Raw genomic sequence first — 7012 nt, forward strand, 5'->3', positions numbered from 1 at the left:
TGTATAAGAGACAGCTCTCTCTCTCTCTCTCTCTCTCTCTCTCTCTCTCTCTCTCTCTCTCTTTCTCCTGGTTCTCCTCTTCATACCTGACCATCTCAGGTCATGGTGTTCCCCAGGGTTCTGTACTAAACCTTCTCTCCTCTCTCTCCATGATCTCAGTAGCTCCCAGTAGCCATAGGCAATGCCCCTAACTCTCCTGGATTCCAGTCTTGCATCAACAACTACATATTGGACATTTCCAACCAGATGGTGTCCCATAAACATCTCAAACTCAAGATGTCCAAAAGAGTCAACCAACTGCTCAATCAATAAGCATTTATTAAGCAGCTACTATATACCAGGCATTATACTAAGAGGTGGGGATAGAAAAACAGGCAAAAGACAGAACTCATTATCCCCACTAACCCCCATCTACTTCTCTTCCAAACTTCCCTGTTTCTTTAGAGGACATCCCCATCATTCTAGTTACCCGAGTACATAGCTTTGCTGTTCAATTCTTCACTCTCCCTCATCTCCTCCATCCAATTCATTATCAAGTTTTGCTGATGATACTTTAAAAATGGGTTTCCTATGGACTACTCTTCTCTGCATCTCGACAACTACCACCCTAGCCCAGAAATCTTATCACTTCTCATCTAGACTATTGCAAAAACTTCCTAATAAGTTCCTCTGCCTCGAATCAGTCCACAGAGGTGTGCAATTCCTGGCCCAACTCCCTTGTACACCAGAATCAGATTAAAATGTAATCAGTAAATATTTAACAAAACAAATCAAAACAAAATATAATTGAATGCTCATTTGTAATTTTCCAGGTCCATATGCAGAGGCAAGCATTTCTTTCTATTTGAGTTTGACATCAGTGTGGTTCATACAGCTTCCAAGTGACATTTCTCCAGCCCAGATCAAACTATGTCACTCTCCTTCTCCGGAAACTTCCGTAGCTCACTCTAATACCATATCCTCTGTTTGACATAGAAATCCCTTCAGAGCCTGACTGCCACCTACCTTTCCAGTGGTACTCTATGCATTTCAGCCAAACTAGGTGATGCAGCAGAGGATAGAGAGCCAGGTACAGAGTCAGGAAGATGTGAGTTCAAATCCAGCCATAGAGGTTTGTTAGCTGTGTGGCCCTAGGCAAGTCATTTGACCTCTACCTCATTTTCTTCAACTGTAAAAGAGAAATAATATAGCATCTCTCTCCTAGGGTTATTGTGAGGATCAAATGAGATTATATTTGTAAAGCACTTTGCATAGTACCCGGCACATGATATACACACAATAAATGTTTATTTTCTCATCCCCTTTTTACCGTCCCTCATAATCATATTCTACCTTCTCCTCCTCAAGCCTGAGCACCCAAAGAAACAGGGTAGTATAGTAGACAGAGCTAACCTCAAACCCAAGGAGCCTGGGTTTTAACTCCTGCCTCTGATAGATGCTGGTCCTATGAACCTCTCAAGTTCTTAGGATTTTAAGATCTCCATGCAACTAAGAATGTACATTGTTGAGAAGATGGAAACCCAATTGCCAGAGGGAGTTTCCTCATCCCAGAGTTCTTTATTCCAATAAAATTACAGAGCTTGTTCCTATCCCCAGAGCCTAGCAGAGTGTCTGGCACCATTAATGACTGGTTTTTGAATGTTTAAAGGATGAATTGTGTAGACCACTAGCCTGGATTAACCAATTGATTGGTTTTGTAGAACGTTGACCCCCACCTTTTTCTTCTTATTTTATTATTAACATTAAATATCATATTTTTTTTCCAGGACTGATCCACAAAGGAGGAGAAGGAATTAATTCAGAAATGGAGATGATGTGCGAACAAGAGATGTCACAGAAACATGTCTCTGGCAAAGTTGTCTTTTAATCCGAGACCCTTTGTAAATGGATGGGAAGGAGTCAGTGAAGAGGGAAAGATGGAGCTCAAATGAAAGACAACTGGAACATTGGAGGCTTTCAAACAGAAGGAGAATAGGCCACTTGCCAAATCTGTTGTCATAATGGCAGCTAGAATTTCTAAGGCACTTAATATTTGGAGATATCATCTCATTTTTATCCTTACAATCCTGAAAGGTAAGCATCATTTTTATCCCCGATTTACAGATAAGGAAGCCAAGACAGTCTGAGACTAAATGGCCAGAAAGCCCATAAATGACTGAAACTAGATTTGAACTCGCGTCTTCCTGAGACATAGATGCTATTTTATAATCTTCTATTTTACAAATGATGATACCGAGAGAGATGGAGTTTAAGTGACTTGCATGTGGCTAGATTTGAAATTGGCTCTTCCTGGCTCCAAGGCTAGTGCTCTCTTAACTTGTCTTGTACAAAAAGAGTCTTTTCTCCAGAATGGATCTCAACCTACTGGTAACTGTGGAGATTCCTTCCAATTCTGGGATCTCTTTTATTCCATGAAATTGGGCAAAAGTGACTCTCCATCCCACCTAAGGATCTGGGCTGAAAGATTGGGCCTGGGGACCCTGAGAGTCTAAGTGACTTGTGAGGATGTTGAAGTAGGTGACATCTAAGCTCCCTTCCCAAATCCAAAAAAAACCCTCATTTTACATAAGGGGCTCATTTTACAGTCTTTTTACTTAGGAAGAAACTGAGAACCCAGAGTTAAAATGATCCATCCAAGGTCATATAGTCAGGAAGTATCAGACTCCACTCTCCAACTCAACTCTTCCAGCTCCAAGACTGATACTCTTTGCATACTGGCTGAGCAATGACACACACCTAAATGCTTTTAAGCCACCAGGGAAGCAGCAGCAGCATTCCTCTCCTGTGGTGGGCAGGCTCAGAAGGAGGTCCTCTGCCAGGGCTGTGGGCACTGCCAGCAGTAACAAGACAGTCAGTGTGGCTGAGAATATGGCCCTTTAAAACTAAAAAGCAAGAGCTGGGTAGAGCATGGCTCTCTCTCACTCAGGAATGGACAGGACTGTGTTTTTCCAAATAAAATCCTCCAGTTTATAACTCAGGAAACAACCAGGCCTCTGGCTAAGCAAGCTGCCTGACCAGTTCACACAGGATAATGGGGAGGAGGGAATGGATTAGCTCATAAAGGGCCCAAAACTATGGGGTTTAAGGAGCCAGAATGTCCACTCCCCTATCAGAGTTCATTCATTAGTTCATTTAATGGGCATGTGTTAAGGAAGCCTGGGATAGTGAAAGGAGCCCTGCCTGTATCATTAGAATGCTTTGGGCCCAGCTGTGTGACCTTGGGTAAGTCATTTTATTTCTCTAGTCTACTGATTTCTCATCTGCAAATTACTAGGGTCGGACTTGATCATCTCTAATGTCCTACCAGCTGAAATGTTTTATGATTCAAACAACAAGGAAGCTGGGAGCATATTGGAAAGAGTGCTGGACTTGGAGTCAGGCTACAGGCTCCCATATTCCTCAGCTAATGGCTCATTCCCTTAAAACTTTCTCTCTCTCTCTCTCTCTCTCTCTCTCTCTCTCTCTCTCTCTCTCTCTCTCTCTCTGTCACACACACACACACACACACACACTTGCACACACACACTCACATAGAGATGAAGAAGTAGAGACAGGAGACACATGTACCAGACATTTCAAACCATCACCACCTCAACCACCTTTTCTCCTTAGACATTGATAGAGAAAACTAGAACACTGAACCCAGAAGCCTTGGAAAAAGCAAAGTCTCTCAATCCAATGCTCCTGCTTCTAGCCCACCCCTCAAAGCCATTAACTGAGAAAGCAGCTATTATGGAGAAAGGACAAATTATCCCCACCAATTCTGAACCAAGTCCCACCCACAAACCAGGCAAGCCAGACTGATTGGTTGATTGATCAAACCACGGAAATCAGGGAAGGCTTCCCAGAGGAGGTGGCTCTAAAGGTGGACTTTAATTTGTGTACAGAAGTTCAGCNGGGAAGAAGGAGGGAAAGAAGGAAGGAAGGAAGGAAGGAAGGAAGGAAGGAAGGAAGGAAGGAAGGAAGGAAGGAAGGAAGGAAGAGGGAGGAATGGAAGGGAGGGAGGATGAGAATGAAAGGGACCAACCCAACACCCATCAGTGGGCATACTAATAGTTATGTCCCAATATGACATAGTTAAACACAATGTTTGGAGTCAGAAAGCATGGTGGTTAGTAGCCGTGCTACTAGTTGCCTATGGGACCTTGAATAAATCAGGCTCCTTCTTTGGACTTCAGGAAAAAAGAGATTTGAACTAAATGAGCCCCAAAGTATCTTCTATGGCAAAGTCCTATGATCCTATACCAAAGAAAGCCTCTCCTGTTGTTGTTTTTTAACCTTCCATCTTAGAATCAACACTATAAATTGATTCTAAGGCAGAGGAGTAGCAAGGGCTAGGTGATGGGATTTGAGTGATTTGCCCATGGTCACACAGCCAGGAAGCATCAGAGGTCAAATTTGAACCCAGGACCTCCTATTTCCAGACCTGACTCTCTATCCACTTAGCCACCAACCCCTTCTTCTCCTGCTTTTAAAGGATCATGAGTAAGGGGAATCCCCTCTCCTGGCTCCAGAGCAGCCATCACTACCAGGGCAATCTTCCTTCCCAGAGTCAAACCTCAGTTGTTCCCACTGAGATTCTAATCCATTTCGAGCTTGCTTTTATTCATCAGTTTTTCTTCTCATGGGATTTCCTGGAGCCAAATGTTCTTGGAGTCTTGGGCCAGTCTTGCTGGGCTCTTTCCAATTCCTGTTTAATTACTTTACTGGGTAGCAGTGTCCCAGATTCAAGGGGAGCAGATGGGATGCTGGGGAAGCAGGCAGTACCCTGGGAGGTACGTGGTGACCTGACACCAAGGTCAGGACAGTTGAGATATCTGACAATGGAAGTGAGCCAGCCATGGAGAGAGGATGCTAACAAGGTCCTCTCCACTCTGACCTCAGGACAGAGAGACAATGCTCTGGCCCCACTTCAGCAGGGCCAGCAGTCTGAGTCATTTCTGCTCTAGTTAGGATGGACAACACTGAGCCATCCACACTCTTGATTTCACTCCTTGTTCTAACCAAGCATGAATTTGTGAGGTGCCTCATGAGTAATGGATGGGTCTTGGGAAAAGTTGTCTGAGTCTGTGGCCAGGGCTGAGAATCATTCTGTGGACAGGATTAGAGATCAACCTGTGGCTGGTGTAGAGCAAGTCTCTGGCCAAGAGTGGGATGAGTCTGTGTCCTAGATTAAGAATCAAACTGCAGCCAGGGCTGGAGGTTGTTCTATACCTAGTAACAGAGCCCATAGTGTGGCTGAGATGAGAGATCAGGCTGGAGATGGAACTAAAAGGGAGCATCTGAATAAGATTAAAGGTCAACCTGTGAGCAGGATTAGTAAAGTCTGTGGATAGGGGGCAGCTAAATGGTCCAGTGGCTAGAGAGTCAGGCCTGGAGTGAAGAGGTTCTGGGTTCAAATCTGGTCTCAGACACTTCCTAGCTATATGACCCTGGGCAAGTCATTCAGCTCCAATTGCCTAGCCCTTACTGCCCTTCTGCCTTGGAACCAATAGACAGTATTGATACTAAGGTGGAAGGTAAAGATTAAAATATAGATAGATAGATAGATAGAAAGATAGATAGATAGATAGACAGACAGACTCAGGGGTCAGGCTATGGCCAGGGAACAATTCCTCAGAGAACCTTCATCTGCTGAGTACAATTCTCAATTGAAATAAACTCCCAGGGGTCCATCCCATCAGCTGTCTGTGGAGTAAGTCTCAGAAAAGGCAGGTTTTATTTCCTCATTTGCTTCAGAGTACCTGACTTTCAAGGACCAAGTCAGTCCGTCAGTGCCAGACCAGACTATTCATGGCTCTGGGGCCATTGAGGAGCTTTGACTTCACCTGGCAGAGAGAATTTTTAAAAGGAAAGAACTGGAAATGTTCTCAGTAGAAAATGACGAATCGGATGCTGGCCCCTGAACCTGGCCATAGACCGACTCACAACTTGACCACATGCTGGCCACAAACCTTGGACACAAACCTAGGTAACTCCGTAGAGAGCGTACCAGGCCTACAATCAGGAAGACTCATCCTCATGAGTTCAGATCTGTCCTCGGACACTTACTAGCTATGTGACCCCGAGTAAATCACTTAACCTCATTTGCCTCAGTTTCTTCATCTGTAAAATGAGCTAGAGAAGGAAATGGCTAACCACTCTAGTATGTTTGCCAAGAAAACCCCAAATGGGTTGATGAAGAATTGGACACAACTGAAAACGACTGAACAACAAAACCTTGGACACAGACTGAGCCCCTAACCCCAGATGCTGCCTGACCCTTAACACAAAAGTGACACGAAAGGATCATAAAATGACCCTTAAACCCAGCTACAAATGCGCACAAGCCTTAGACACAGAGTCCAGACAATGATGGACCCTAACTTTTTTTTTCTAGATACCAACTTTTTATTCTTGCTCTGGAGAGAAGAGTTACATGTTTAAGGGATCCAAACTCAGGACTCCCAAGACCTGAAGGTATTAGAGGGAATTCTGACAACTTTCTCCTAATGTACTTATCTGGACTTACCTCTAATCCAGATACAAACTAAACAACAGCCTTCTCACCTTCACCTTGGCTAACCCCAATGGATGAGCTTGACCCCTTTAGTATGGATGGATAGGGAGCAATCACCAAACTTTCCTGTTTGAATGGAATTCAAGAAGGTTAGGGACCAAAACCTTCACCCTTTCTCTTTCAGATCTGAGAAGGCTTCCAGGAAAAAGGAAGGAGGGGAATGTCAGAAGCTGCTGGCATCAGGTCTGGTCAAAAACTGAGTAAGCCTCGAAAGGTGCCCAATCACCTGAGACCTTCTGGCAGAGAGTACTGTGCAACTGAAGTGGGGGCTGCTATCCAGAGGAATAAGAACTATTCAGATTCACCCAATAAATGACCTCATTAAATGGAGTTTGTCCCAAGCACAAAACCAGAGATTTCACATGGAGGCAGAGTAGAACATTGCCAGGCAGAGAAATGCCACCTTCCTTTGGTTCTGACTGGGCATGAACTCTCTCCTTCTCCCTACTACTC

This window comes from Gracilinanus agilis, chromosome 2, assembly GCF_016433145.1.
Source record: "Gracilinanus agilis isolate LMUSP501 chromosome 2, AgileGrace, whole genome shotgun sequence".
NCBI lineage: Eukaryota > Metazoa > Chordata > Mammalia > Didelphimorphia > Didelphidae > Gracilinanus > Gracilinanus agilis.